The sequence below is a fragment of the Arachis stenosperma genome, chromosome 6 (genome assembly GCF_014773155.1).
Source record: "Arachis stenosperma cultivar V10309 chromosome 6, arast.V10309.gnm1.PFL2, whole genome shotgun sequence".
Taxonomy (NCBI): Eukaryota; Viridiplantae; Streptophyta; class Magnoliopsida; order Fabales; family Fabaceae; genus Arachis; species Arachis stenosperma.
Genome location: NC_080382.1, coordinates 96,591,397 through 96,606,413, shown reverse-complemented (window position 1 = coordinate 96,606,413; position 15,017 = coordinate 96,591,397). Strand labels below are relative to the sequence as shown.

The window sequence follows — 15,017 nt, the reverse complement described above, 5'->3', positions numbered from 1 at the left end:
AAGAAATTTGAATTTTGAAGGTAGGTGGGGTTTATGGGAAAGAGTGGATGGATGTGAGTGGTGAAGGGGGTAATTAGGAAGAGAGATTGAGGTGATTGGTGAAGGGTTTTGGGGAAGAGTGTTTATTGGAAAGAGAGGATGAAGGTTGAGAAGAGGGGAGAATATGGTAGGTGGAGATCCTGTGGGGTCCACAGATCCTGAGATGATCCTGTGGGGCCCACAGATCCTGAGATGTCAAGGATTTACATCCCTGCACCAATTAGGCATGTAGAATGCCTTTGCATGCAATTTTGGCGTTTAAACGCCGAAGTGAGGCATGTTCTGGGCGTTCAACGCCCATGTGCAGCATGTTTCTGGCATTGAACACCAGTTCCATGCTTGTTTCTGGCGTTCAGCGCCAGCTCTCCTCAGGGTGCATTCCTGGCATTTGAATGCCGGGATGTTGCTTGTTTCTGGCGTTCAGCGCCAGATCCATGCTCTGTTCTGGCATTGAACGCCAGCCAGATGCTCCTTACTGACGTTTAAACGCCAGTAAGTCCTTCCTCCAGGGTGTATTTTTCTTCTACTGTTTTTTATTCTATTTTTAATTTTAATATTTTTTTCGTGACTCCACATGATCATGAACCTAATAAAACACAAAATAACAATAGAATAAAAATAAAATTAGATAAATAAAAATTGGGTTGCCTCCCAACAAGCGCTTCTTTAATGTCAATAGCTTGACAGTGGGCTCTCTTGGAGCCACAAAGGTGATCAGGTCAAGGTTGTGAACTCCCAACACCAAACTTAGAGTTTGGATATGGGGGTTCAACACCAAACTTAGAGTTTGGTTGTGGCCTCCTAACACCAAACTTAGAGTTTGATTGTGGGGGCTCTGTTTGACTCTGTACTGAGAGAAGCTCTGCATGCTTTCTCTCCAGTGTTACAGAAGGATGGTCATGTGCCTTAAACACAAGGTAGTCCCCATTCAATTGAAGGACTAATTCTCCTCTGTTAACATCAATCACAGCACCTGCTGTGGCTAGGAAAGGTCTTCCAAGGATGATGCATTCATCCTCTTCCTTCCTAGTGTCTAAGATTATAAAATCAGCAGGGATGTAAAGGCCTTCAACCTTTACTAACACGTCCTCTACTAATCCATAAGCTTGTCTTACTGACTTGTCTGCCAATTGTAATGAGAATAAGGCAGGCTGTACCTCAATGATCCCTAGTTTCTCTATTACAGAGAATGGCATAAGATTTATGCCTGACCCCAGGTCACACAAAGCCTTGTTAAAGGTCATGGTGCCTATGGTATAGGGTATTAAGAATTTACCAGGATCTTGTCTCTTTTGAGGTAAAGTTTTCTGAACCCATGTATCTAGTTCACTAATGAGCAAGGGAGGTTTACCTTCCCAAGTCTCATTACCAAATAACTTGGCATTCAGCTTCATGATGGCTCCTAGATATTGAGCAACTTGTTCTCCAGTTACATCTTCATCCTCTTCAGAGCAAGAATAATCTTCAGAGCTCATGAATGGCAGAAGGAGATTTAATGGAATCTCTATGGTCTCTATATGAGCCTCAGATTCCTTTAGGTCCTCAATAGGGAACTCCTTATTGTTTGAGAGACATCCCAGGAGGTCTTCCTCACTAGGATTTTCGTTCTTCTCCTCCCTTATGCATTCGGCCATATTGATTACATCAATGGCCTTGCACTCTCCTTTTGGATTCTCTTCTGTATTGCTTGGGAGAATACTAGGAGGAGTTTCAATGACTTTCTTACTCAGCTGGCCCACTTGTGCCTCCAAATTTCTAATGGAGGATCTTGTTTCACTAATGAAAGTTAAAGTGGCCTTAGACAGATCAGAGACTATGTTTGATAAGTTAGAGGGGCTCTGTTCAGAATTCTCTGTCTGTTGCTGAGAAGATGATGGAAAAGGCTTGTTATTGCTTAGCCTGTTTTTTCCACCATTATTAAAGCCTTGTTGAGGCTTTTGTTGATCCTTCCATGAGAAATTTGGATGATTTCTCCATGATGAATTATAGGTGTTCCCATAAGGTTCACCCATGTAATTTACCTCTGCTATTGCAGGGTTCTCAGGATCATAAGCTTCTTCAGAAGCTGCCTCTTTAGTACTGTTGGATGCATTTTGCCATCCATTCAGACTTTGAGAGATCATGTTGACTTGCTGAGTCAACACTTTGTTCTAAGCCAATATGGCATTCAAAGCATCAATTTCAAGAACTCCCTTCCTCTGAGGCGTCCCATTATTCACAGAATTCCTCTCAGAAGTGTACATGAACTGGTTATTTGCAACCATGTCAATAAGTTCTTGAGCTTCTGTAGGCGTTTTCTTTAGCTGAATGGATCCACCTGCAGAATGGTCCAATGACATCTTAGAGAACTCAGATAGACCATAATAGAATATATCTATCATGGTCCATTCTGAAAATATGTCAGAAGGACATCTTTTGGTCATCTGTTTGTATCTTTCCCAAGCTTCATAGAGGGATTCACCATCTTTTTGTTTGAAGGTCTGAACATCCACTCTAAGCTTGCTCAGCTTTTGAGGAGGAAAGAACTTAGCCAAGAAGGCCGTGACCAGCTTATCCCAGGAGTCCAGGCTATCTTTAGGTTGTGAATCCAACCATGTTCTAGCTCTGTCTCTTACAGCAAAAGGGAAAAGCATGTGCCTATAGACTTCAGGATCTACTCCATTCGTCTTTATAGTCTCATAGATCTGCAAGAACTCAGTTAAAAACTGATAGGGATCTTCTGATGGAAGTCCATGAAACTTGCAGTTTTGTTGCATTAGAGCAACTAGTTGAGGTTTCAGCTCAAAATTATTTGCCCCAATGGTAGGGATTGAGATGCTTCTTCCATCAAACTTGGAAGTAAGTGTAGTATAATCACCAAGCATCCTCCTTGCATTATTATTGTTAGGTTCGGCTTCCATGTCTTTTTCCTATTCGAAAATTTCAGTAAGGTTGTCTCTAGATTGTTGTAATTTAGCTTCTCTTAATTTCCTCTTCAGAGTCCTTTCAGGTTCAGGGTCAGCTTCAACAAAAATGCCTTTTTGCTTGTTCCTGCTCATATAGGGAAGAAGAGAACAAGAAAAGAAAGAGGAATCCTCTATGTCATAGTAAAGAGGTTCCTTATTGTTAGTAGAAGAAGAAAGGGAATAAAGAAAGGAGAATCCAAACAGAAGGGTAAGGATAGGGGTAGTGAATTGAGATGAAGAGAGGTGAAGATAAGTGTTAGTGAATGAATAAATAAATAGAATAATATGAGAGAAGGAGAAATTTTCGAAAATAAATTTTAAAAAAGAGTTAAATAATTTTCGAAAAATAAGGATAAGAAATAAAATTAAAATTAAAATTTAAAACAATTAATTAATTAAATAAAGAATTTTTGAAAAAGAGGGAGGTATTTTCGAAAATTAGAGAGAAAAGTTGTTAGGTGGTTTTGAAAAAGATAAGAAACAAATAAAAAGTCAAATAGTTAGTTGAAAAAAAATTTGAAAATCAAATTTGAAAAGATAAGAAGATAAGAAGTTAGAAAAGATATTTTAAAATCAAATTTTTGAAAAAAGATACAATTTTGAAAAAGATATGATATAAAAGATAAGATAAAAAGATATGATTAAAAAGATATGGTTAGAAAAGATTTAATTTTTAAAATTAAAATTAATTACTTGACTAACAAGAAACTAAAAGATATGATTCTAGAATTTAAAGATTGAACCTTTCTTAACAAGAAAGTAACAAACTTCAAATTTTTTGAATCAATCACATTAATTGTTAGTGTAATTTCGAAAATTTGAAATAAAATTAAGAAAGAGATTTTGAAAATAATTTTAAAATTTTCGAAATTAATAAGATAAAAATGAAAAAGATTTTATTTTTGAAAAAAAAAATTGAAAAGATAGGATTTTTAAAATTGAAAATTTGACTTGACTTATGAGAAACAACTAATTTTAAAATTTTTTGACTAAGTCAACTCAAATTTTCGAAAATTAGGAGAGAAATAAGGAAAAGATATTTTTTATTTTTGAATTTTTAATGAGGAGAGAGAAAAACACAAATATGACCCAAAACATGAAAATTTTGGATCAAAACACTTAATGCAAGCAAGAACACTATGAATGTCAAGATGAACACCAAGAACACTTTGAAGATCATGATGAACATCAAGAACATATTTTTGAAAAAAAATTTTATGCAAAGAAAATATGCAAGACACCAAACTTAGAAATCTTTAATGCATGGACACTATGAATGCAAAAATGCATATGAAAAATAATAAAAGACACACAACAAGAAATCATCAAGATCAAACAAGAAGACTTACCAAGAACAACTTGAAGATCATGAAGAACACTATGAATGCATGGAATTTTCAAAAAAATAATGCATAAATTTTAAAAACATGTAATTGACACCAAACTTAAAAATTGACTCAAGACTCAAACAAGAAACACAAAATATTTTTTTGTTTTTTTGATTTTATTGAATTTTTTTTTGGATTTTCTTACTAAATTTTTCGAAAACATATTTTGGAAAAAGGAAGTAATGAATTCATAGTCCTCAATCAAAATCCTATGAGTTAGACATGGCTTAATAGCCAGCCAAGCTAAAACACTAGAATTCATTCTAAAAAAAACAAAGGAAAAATTTGAAAAATATTTTTTTTGAAAACTTTTTGAAAAGAAAAATAAAAAGAAAATTACCTTATCTGAGAAACAAGACGAACCGTCAGTTGTCCATACTCGAACAATCCACGGCAACGGCGCCAAAAATTTGGTGCACGAAATTGTGATCATCACTAATGGCTCCAAAGACTTGGTGCTCTCAAACGTGAATCTCACTTTGTCACAACTCCGCACAACTAACCAGCAAGTGTACTGGGTCGTCCAAGTAATACCTTACGTGAGTAAGGGTCGATCCCATAGAGATTGTTGGTATGAAGCAAGCTATGGTCACCTTGTAAATCTCAGTCAGGCGGATTCAATTTGATAGTGGTTTTCGGAAAATATAAAGAGATACTTAATTAAATAATAAAGGATAGAAATACTTATGTAAATTCATTAGTGGGAATTTCAGATAGGTGTATGGAGATGCTGTGTTCCTTCTGAATCTCTGCTTTCCTACTGCTTTCATCCAATATTTGTCACTCCTTTCTATGGCAAGCTGTATGTAGGGCATCACCGTTGTCAATGGCTACATCCCATCCTCTCAGTGAAAATGGTCCAAATGCTCTGTCACATCACGGCTAATCATCTGTCGGTTATCGATCATGTTGGAATAGAATCCCTTGATTCTTTTGCGTTTGTCATCACGCCCAGCAATCACGAGTTTGAAGCTCGTCACAGTCATTCAATCCCGAAATCCTACTCGGAATACCACAGACAAGGTTAGACTTTCGGGATTCCCATGAATGCCGCCATCAATTCTAGCTTATACAACAAAGATTCTGATTAAGGAATCCAAGAGATATGCGCCCGGTCTAAGGTAGAACGAAAGTGGTTGTCAGTCACGCGTTCATAGGTGAGAATGATGATGAGTGTCACGGATCATCACATTTATCATGATGAAGTGCAACGAATATCTTAGAATAAGAATAAGTCGAATTGAATAGAAAATAGTAGTAATTGTATTGAAACTTGAGGTACAGCATAGCTTCACACCCTTAATCTATGGTGTGTAGAAACTCCACCGTTGAAAATACATAAGTGATGAAGGTTCAGGCATGGCCGAGAGGCCAGCCCCCAAAACGTGATCACCGGATCAAAATACAATCCAGGATATCTAATAAACTAGTAAAAAGTTCTATTTATACTAAACTAGGTACTAGGGTTTACAGAGGTAAGTAATTGATGCATAAATTCACTTTCGGGGCCCACTTGGTGTGTGCTTGGGCTGAGCTTGATCTATCCATAAGTTGAGGCTTCTCTTGGAGTTGAACGCCAACTTGTAACGTGTTTTGGGCATTCAACTCTGGTTCGTGACGTGTTTTTGGCATTTGACTCCAGAATGCAGCATGAAACTGGCGTTGAGCGCCCGTTTACGTCATCAAATCTCAAATAAAGTATGAACTATTATATATTGCTGGAAATCTCTGGATGTCTACTTTCCAATTTCATTGAGAGCGCTCCATTTGAAGTTCTGTAGCTCTAGAAAATCCATTTTGAGTGCAGGGAGGTCAGATTCCAACAGCATCAGCAGTCCTTTGTCAGCCTCTTATCAGAGTTTTGCTCAGGTCCCTCAATTTCAGCTAGAAAATACCTGAAATCACAGAAAAACACACAAACTCATAGTAAAGTCCAGAAATGTGAATTTAGCATAAAAACTAATGAAATCATCCCTAAAAGTAACTAGATCATGCTAAAAACTACCTAAAAATAATGCCAAAAAGCGTATAAATTATCCGCTCATCAGTAGCTGGCTCTGAGACCAAGGTCAATGAAGAGTTATTTGAAAAAGAAGCTCCAGAGGAAAAGAAAGAAGAAGTAGAGCACGCCCCTCCAAAGCGTGCAGACAACCCATTCCCAAACTCTCTTGACACTTATCCTACACTGCCAAAGGCTCCTGAGTACAAGCCTAAGATGCCGCATCCTCAGAGACTTCAAAAGGAGACCAAGGACAAGCAGTTTTCAAAGTTCTTGGAAATCTTCAAAAAGTTACAAATCAATATTCCTTTTGCTGAGATTTTGGAGCAAATGCCTATCTACGTCAAGTTCATGAAGGAGCTATTGTCAAAGAAAAAGCGTTTAAAGGGAGATGAGACAGTAGTCCTGACTAAGGAATGTAGTGGTGTCATTCATAATAACTTGCCAAGGAAGATGCCAGATCTAGGGAGGTTTCAAATTCCATGCACCATTGGGAGCACAACCTTTGAGAAAGCCCTATGTGATCTAGGGGCAAGCATAAATCTAATGCCCTTATCTATGATGAAGAAGTTGCAAATCCAAGAGGCACAACCCACAAAGATAGCATTGTAGATGGCAGATAAATCTATGAAGCCTGCATACGAATTAGTGGAGAATATCCTGGTCAAAGTGGGTAAGTTCTTCCTCTCAACCGACTTTGTGATTCTTGACACAAGGGAGGATGAGAATGCCTCTATAATTCTAGGAAGACCATTCCTAGCCACGGGAAGAGCTCTGATTAATGTAGAAGTGGGTGAATTAGTGCTTAGAGTGCATAATGAGCAACTGGTCTTTCATGTCTTCAAAGATATACATCCAACAGGTGAAGAAGAGAGGTGCATGCAGGCTGAGCTTATTGATCCAAACCTTCAAAAACCCCCTGATGATACACAGCAAAATATGTAGCTCAAACCTTCCTTGGCAACAATCAATAAAATTCCTCCTGACATCAAATCTAAATTTGGTGTTGGTAATGCATCATCTACCAAGGAGGAGGTTCCTGAAAAGAAGAAAGTGCCCAGAGGATGGAGAAACAAAAAGATCCCCACTTAAGGTTTCTCTCCAGGAATGAAGGTGGTATTGACCAGCAATCCAGCATGGGTTTATACAGTAATCAGAATCCTCTCTCTAGAAGCTACGTTATGGAGACACAGGAAAGAAGTTCAAAGTAAGGGGTGAAGAGCTGAGCCCCTATGATCCTCCTCCTTAGAGGAGCTTACCGTCAAGCTAGTGACGATAAAGAAGCGGTTGTCGGGAGGCAACTTGATAAATTCGTATCCTTAGTTATTTTTCGTAGTAGTAGTTTTCTTACTTGTTAGATTTTTATTAAGTTCTTACTAATTTTCTGATCATGCAGCTATTTTGTCACAGGAACAGAACACCTCAAGCTATATTTCAAAATAAAAGAGAGCACACGATGCGCAAGCGTCACCGATGCGTACGCGTCAGATGGATGTGTGTGAAAAATAAATTGGATAGAGAGTTGTGCAGGAGTGGCGCCAGAATAGAGCCTTTCGCACAAACAATCCCACGCGTTCGCGTCGTTTGTGATTTTCGCCATTCACGTGGGCGCGTCACCGACGCGAACGCGTGACCTGCAAATTCGACGTAAAAGAGTGTTTGGGCAGAAAGTTGTGCTGGCTTGGGGCAGAAAGTGTGCTAAAAACACAAGTTACGGAACACGGACATGTGACTAACGCATCAACATCAGTTGTACATATGGCCATCCACGCGAACGCATGCATGACGCGAATGCGTCGTTTGAAAAATTTGACTCCCAAGCCATGCGAACAGAGAGTCGTGCGGGTGCTCGGCTGGCTTCGCGCGAATCGCACAAAAACAAGGGCATGCGGACGTGTGCCTGACGCTTATGCGTCCTTCTGAAAAATTTGCGACCCACGCGTACGCATGTTGCACGCGTACGCGTCGCCGTCGCTGTCACCGCACCGTTTTCACTTTTCTTTCTCTCTCTCCCAATCCTAATTATCTCTTATTCTTTTATCTTTATACTCTTCTTTCCTCTCACTATTTATTCTTGTTTTCAGTTCTTCTTTGCTTGAGGACAAGCAAACCTTTAAGTTTGGTGTTGTTGGACGGTGCGCTTATGGGTTTTCTGGCACAAAAGGGAGGCAAATCATCTTCACAAAGGAGCACAACCTGAAGAATAAAGCGACCGCTAGGATAATTAAGGTGGTTGAGTTCCTTTCATTTTTATTCCTCCCCTCTTTTTCTATGTTATGTTCCGGTTTTCTGCTAATTTGCTTTGTTTGTTGCATGATCCTTTATTAGTTAGAATCCTAGGACTAGTTTATATCTCTCTTAATTGCTTTAATCTGAAAAGATGTCTCATGTATTACCCACTGAGCTTGAATTCAAATAAAAAAATACAGAAGTGATGTATTGTATGATAAATTGAGTTAATTTTAAGAATAGTCTGATTTACTTAAATATGGTGATATTTTCTGTGATTTTTGAATGCATGATATGAACATTGCATATTTGAATTTGAATCAAGGGATGTTGATGTATAAAGAACAGGAATTTAGAGAATTATTATGACTTCTCTGAAATAAACAAAAATTTAATCCTTGAAGCAAAAAAACAGCAAAAAAAATTAAATAATAAAATAATAATAATAAAAGCAAAGTCTAAGGCTCTGAGCATCAATGACTAGGGAGGTTAGACGTGATTAAAAGCTCAAAGAGTTGTTTCTGTAATCATATGCTTGTGGTGTGATTGTGTCAAGTAATCCTTGAGACAGAACACTTAGAGTCGAGACCAAGTGCGTTTTAACAGAGTATGCCAAAGGCTTTGAGCACCACTGTTTGAGAGTAACTGAAAGAAAAATCAGAACTCAAAGAGAGTTCCCCAGTTAAGTGCTTGTGGTGTTTCTGTGTCAAGTAGCTCTTGAGACAAAATATTTAAAAGTCACGGCTAGGCTCAAGGTGCAAAACACCAAAGAAAAATAAAGTAAAGTAAATTTTGTTGTGTTCAAGGATTAAACTAAAATATAAAAGATCAGAAAATTCATAATATTATCCGGATTCTAAGTCAGAATGACAATGACATCCTTCTGATCCAAAGGAGAGTGAGATGTCAAAACTATTCAGGATTACAGTTATAAACCCCACTATAAAAAGAGACATGAGCTAAAAAGAATTCTCATTCTCATGCAAATTCACATCCTAAGCTTATATTAGTTTTGGTTGCTTGAGGACAAGCAACAGTTTAAGTTTGGTGTTGTGATGCGTGAGCATCTTGTCTATCTTTTCCTAGTGAATTTGCACTTAAATTGTTGAATTTAATTAAAAATTAATTATATTTTAGCCAATATGGATGCTATTTTAAGTCTTGGGCAATTTTATCTATTTCAGGTAGCATTCGGCGGAATTTGATGGAGTTTCTGCAGCACAAGAATCAAAGGAGATGGCTGCGAGGAGCGACGCGCACGCGTGCCTGACGCGTGCGCGTGATCTGGAAGTATCCATGGCGACGCGTACACGCTACTGACGCGTACGCGTGATTTGAAGATTTGTTCAGTGACGCGTTCGCATGACCGACGTGTCCGCGTGACTTGCGAAGAAGACCAGCGACGCGTACGCGTGGCTGACGCGTACGCATGACGTGTGCAATCTGCAAAAATTACAGAAATCACTGGCGTGGATTTTGGGCCGCGTTTTGACCCAGTTTCCAGCCCAGAAAACACAGATTAGAAGCTGCAGAATGGACAAATCAAGTGGTCCCCACCCATCAGCTGAAGACTTGTTAATTAATTCGAATTTAAATTCAAATCTTATTTTGAAGAAAGGATATTATTTTTAGTTTTAGAAAATTAGATTTTAAATTTATTAGGATTAGTTATAAATAGGAACTCTGTACATTTAGACAATATACACCTTTTTTTACCAGAACCCTTATTTTTCTTCTCTGAACCATGAGCAACTAATCCTCCATTGTTAAGGTTATGAGCTCTGTCTATTTTCATGGATTGATTCATTTGATCTTTTTAATTTAATTCATGTCTTGATTTATATTTCAATAATTATTTTCGTTCTTTATTCTATGAACATTGGGTAGAACGGAAGTATGACCCATGTTCTAATTGAGTTCTCGTAAAACTTGGAAAAGCTCTTTACTTGAACAACAGCTTGAAAACATATTATACTGAATTTTTAATTGTTTATATTTAAAGGGATACGTGACATATAATCCCCTTATTTGTGGATAATTAGGATTCTTTTGGCATATAAACTAGAAATTTATCATCACCCTCTAATTGGAATTAATTGACCAAGGAATTGGCAATTAATTAATTTTAGAGGAGACTAGGAATGTCTAAGGAATTAGGGTCTAGTCACATATAGTTTTCCATGAAATTAAATCTTGCATGATTAAATTAATTAGTAATAAAAGTTAATCCGGAAATTAGATAACTCTGAAACCTTAACTGCTTTCTCAAATATTTTATTCCTAACTCATTGCTGCTTACTTTCTGAAATTTTTAAAGTACTGTTTAATGCTCTTAGAATATCTCGAAACCATTTTCTGCTTGCCTAACTAATCCTATCAAACACTATTGTTGCTTGATCCATCAATCCTCGTGGGATCGACCCTTACTCACGTAAGGTATTACTTGGTACGACCCGGTGCACTTGCCGGTTAGTTTGTGGGTTGTAAAATACCGCACCAGATAACCTAAGGGAATTGAACAGAGGATGAGATATATAATAGTTTAAAGAATTTTTTTAAAAGCTTAATAAGGGAAACTGGGAAAGTCTTAATATTTAAATTCGGGTTCACTTGATCAGATTCACTTTTATTATATTTCTTCAAATACTTATTCTCTTCATTTATTTCTTCAATTGCTATCTTATTTATTGAGAATTATATATTTAGAAAAATTATGTCTTTACTCCTTGTTTCCCTTCCACACCTTATTTTTCTTTTGGCAAAGATATGTTTGAGAAGGAACAATGGAATGATGGTCTACTAGCTACAATAAGAGACGGGTATGGATTTGTAATATTTGCCTTTTTCTTCTCATTTGTATTCTGATATTTGACTTTGATGACTTACATTATCAATTGTGTTTTCAGTTTCATTGTTGACATTAGTAATAATATGAAACAGTAAACTGTTTTCCCTATTAGGTGCATATGGAGGCAAACAGAAAAGCAATGTCCGAGGATGCCAACCTTTTGCCTTCTCCTTAGGAAAAAAATTACTTATAAAATTGGAAACAAGGTAAGTAATATATTGATAAACCACTATTTCATGGTTTATCTTGTGCTAATTTGAGCGATTTTTTTCAACTCTTTACTCACCTATTCATATGATTTGCATGATTTTACAATTCCTTTCTAATTTTATTCTATGGTTGAAAAACTTGCTTCCTAGACATTTAAATTATATATTTTTAATCCCCTTTATACCATTCGATGCCGTGATCTGTGCTGTTAAGTGTTCTCAGGCTTTATAGGGCAGGAATGGTTTAGAGGATGAAAAGGAAGCTTGCGAAAATGGAAGGAACGCAAGGAAATAAAGAAGTTGACCAGCGAGGAGCGGCACGGGCGCGCACACGCACATCAGCGCATCCACACATCGACGTGCACGTGCACCTGGCGCGGACGCACAACAAGCAGAAAAGCACAATCAACGCGCGCGCGCACCTAGCGCGCACGCGTGACATGCGCGACCTGCAGAAATTGCAGAAATCACTGAGGGCGATTTCGGGCCAGTTTTAGACCCAGTTTTCGGCCCAGAAACACAGACTAGAGCCAGAGAACAGTAGAGACTCAGAAGACATTCTCATTCTACATAGTTGTAGTTTTAGTTTTAGAATCTAGAGAAAATTCTACTCCTTCCTCTAGGTTTTCTTCATATTGATAGTTTTAGAGTTTTAGTGCTTTGCTTTGGATATTGAGAAGATTCATTACCTCTGTTGGAGCTTCATCATTCTAGTTTGTTTCTCTATTCCTTTACTCTTTAATTGCCCATTGACTCTGTTTAGATAAGTATATTTATGATTTTGGAATTTATTAATGCAAATAATCATTTTTACTTTTAATTGATTTTTAGTTATTAATTATCATGTCTTCCTTTTATTCCTCTCTTAATTCTGTGAAAGTTATATTCATGATAATGGAGTAGTTTTCTAACTTGATTGGGAGCTGATTAAAAGAAAAACCTTGAGTTGGAATGCTCAAGTGTCAATATAAATTGGAAGTTGTTGGCTAATTCTCCTGTCTTTGACTCTAATCCTTTCTTAGGAAAGGATTAGGATGCAAGCGATAGGTTTAGTTTGAGAGCTACTTGACTTTCCCGTATTATATAAAGGATAACTAAGTAGGATAACAACCCTTTTATTATTACCCTTGGGAAAATTAAACAAGGATAGAACTTCCATTTAATCTTCTCCCGGTCAAGGCTTTTATTTGAATTACATAAATTCTCAATCATTTATTTTTCTGTTTCTCAAACTCAAAAATTTCTTGGAAAACCTCTGATCATTAAATAGCACTCTCTCTGCAACTCGTTGGAAGATGACCTGGGATTCATACTCCCAGTATTTTATTTCTAAATTTTGTGACAACCCCTTCTAAATTGATAAGCGGATTTTAGTCGGTTGAGAACTGTACTTGCAACGCTGTTTTCTCTATAAATTCTTAATCGGCCAATTTTTGCCACGTCATATATGAATGTTGCATCCTGAATCACATTTCACTCATGAGACTAGTTAATTTTCAGTAACTACACCTAAAAGTTGAATGTTTGTAAGCTTATAGACACAGAAGCTTTAGAGCAATGGTAGGCCGATGATATGAGCTTAGAGGTTAGAAGTTGGAGTCATAGATATACTCATTCATTAGCATGAATAAATAAGTTTGTAAACATGGGTTGCATTACTTAATGTGGATTTTGATCCATAATATAATTGATTCTTCATGATACTAAAATTACTCATGCTTGCTCAAGCATTCTAGGGTATATATATGCTAAGTTACTAATTTCATTGGAAATTAATGGGGTGATTCTATTATTGGGTTGGGTTATTGGTTTCTAGATTTGATTTTGATAAAGGTATCAATAATTCCCTAGAAACTATTGAGTATTCTCTTGTTATATTACCTGGAAAAGTGTTTGTATGTCTTCATCAGTAATTTCGGTATCGTTCATATTTTTCAAGTACACTGTATGGAGTTGTATGGTTGATTAGTGCAATGTTTATTAGTTCTCTTTAAAACTATGCTTATGGTTGTTTCATGGGAGTTGCAATCTCTGATAATATGATTGTTTCATGGTAGTTGCTATGTCTTTGATAATATGCTTGTTGTTGTTTCATGGGAGTATACTGTATACTTTTCTAGTTTTCTTCATACTTCTCAGATGTCGTCTTTCCCGCTAATTGTCCCACTTGGTGCATTTTCTCTTTTTTTTTGCTAATAATATTGTCTATTTATCCTATTCCTTCTTCTGTGGAAAGTTGGTGATTTGCCCGGGAGTTTGCTTTGAGAGCATTGTCATTGCTATACTTAGTTGTCGCTTCTCTGTTAACTTCATAACTAGATGCTCATTTTCCATATTGGTTGTTATTTGCAAGCAGGTAATTTGTTGTTTGAAAGGGGCGAGAATTGGCATACAGTAAGATTCATCTTTTTTTGCTAATTTGAAATAAAAATTGCTCTTGACAAACTTAACACGAGTATGTCATTTAACTCATGAGATGACAATGTTAGGAATAGCAAGATTTATTAGAGAGCAAGTCATTTCTTGAAAAAAATGACTGTCTTTGAACACATAATTCCATTTTTCTTGCCAATACAAGAAATAGAAAATGATCTCCTTTCATCCAACGCAATGGTATGGCAAATTATTTGTGTTGACTCTTGACTTTGCACCAATTTTCTCTTTGTTTTCGTTTAATTTATTTTTTATTTTATTTTTTTATTTATAAACATTTCTTATTGGTTTGCTTTCAAAAATTCACAGATCACATTGGAGAGCTTCTGCAGGCATATGTGGATAGACGGAAACAGGTAGATGATGCATATATGTAATAATTAAGAGGTTTAATATGCCTATTTTTTCGCAACCAATTCATACTAATTTGCATAATCTTACTATTACAAGTGGAGCAAAAGCTTACACTTCTTCAAGTATTTATTATGGAAGAAAGAAAGGCCTAAGATGTTTATAGCAAGTTCTTTCTGATTACTTGAAAACATCCATAAAACAACATATTAACATTTGGTTTTTATTATCAGTGGGATATGCTTTACGTAAGTGCAAAGTACATTTACCTTTTTTGAGGTGTGATGATCTCACATTTTATCCCCAGCAATGTTTTAGTTGACACTTACATACCTTAATTTATTTGAAGAATTTAGGGTATGATAGCCATTTACATAGTTTTAATATATTTTTTTATAAAAAAAAAAGATATAGGGATTAGTGTGATGTCTTTTTTATTTAATTTAGGGTATGACCATTTTTTCCTTGTTCATAGTTTTTTCATTGCATTTATTTTTGTTGTTTTGAATTGCATGGTATGAGTATCTGTTGTGTTATATCAATTGACATTGTTTCATATTTATTGTTGTCTTGTAT

At 36.4% G+C, this 15,017-nt stretch overlaps 1 non-coding gene across 1 annotated transcript; it reads left to right on the top strand.

Annotated features, from left to right (window-relative positions):
- The first annotated feature begins 2,436 nt into the window (after nucleotides 1-2,436).
- On the top strand, nucleotides 2,437-2,540 carry LOC130938170 (small nucleolar RNA R71). Its single transcript, XR_009069345.1, has one exon. It is a non-coding gene; the product is annotated as a small nucleolar RNA R71 (small nucleolar RNA).
- Nucleotides 2,541-15,017: the final 12,477 nt, after the last annotated feature.